This window comes from Galeopterus variegatus, unplaced genomic scaffold (genome assembly GCF_000696425.1).
Source record: "Galeopterus variegatus unplaced genomic scaffold, G_variegatus-3.0.2 Scaffold142693, whole genome shotgun sequence".
NCBI lineage: Eukaryota > Metazoa > Chordata > Mammalia > Dermoptera > Cynocephalidae > Galeopterus > Galeopterus variegatus.
This window is the reverse complement of record NW_007868804.1, coordinates 1-594: the sequence shown is the minus strand read 5'-3', so window position 1 is coordinate 594 and position 594 is coordinate 1. Positions and strand designations below refer to the sequence as shown.

The window sequence follows — 594 nt, the reverse complement described above, 5'->3', positions numbered from 1 at the left end:
CCCCCGACCCCCAACGGATATGGCTCCCCCGCCCCATGTCACGTGACAGTAGCCCCCATCCACTTCCGGTCCTGTCGCAGACCTGCTGCCTAACGTCCATGTTGGGGGCGCCCTGAGGCCGCCGCCACCGCCGCCCGTTCAGCCTTCCACGCGTCCGCGGCTCCTTCGCCATCTTGCCAGAGCTGCCGCGCCCTCACAGCTGTGCCAGAACTACCACCCTGAATGCGAGGCCACCGTCAACAACCAGATCAACCTGGAGCTCTACGCTTCATACGTCTACCTGTCCATGGCCTTCTACTTCGACCGCGACGACGTGGCCCTCAAGCACTTCGCCCGCTACTTCCTGCGCCGGTCGCACGAGAAGCGCGACCACGCAGAGGAGCTCATGAGGCTGCAGAACCAGCGCGGGGGCCGCATGTGCCTGCGCGACATCAAGAAGCCCGATCGCCACGACTGGGAGAGCGGCCTCAGGGCCATGCAGTCCGCCTTCCACCTGGAGAAGTGCGTCAACCAGTGCCTACTGGACCTGCACTACCTGGCCACCGACAAGGCCGACGCGCACCTCTGCGACTTCCTGGAGAGCCACTAACTGCA

General features: G+C 65.2%; 1 pseudogene; it reads left to right on the top strand.

Annotated features, from left to right (window-relative positions):
* Positions 1–80: 80 nt before the first annotated feature.
* On the top strand, positions 81–589 carry LOC103584848 (annotated as a pseudogene).
* The last annotated feature ends 5 nt before the right edge of the window (positions 590–594 follow it).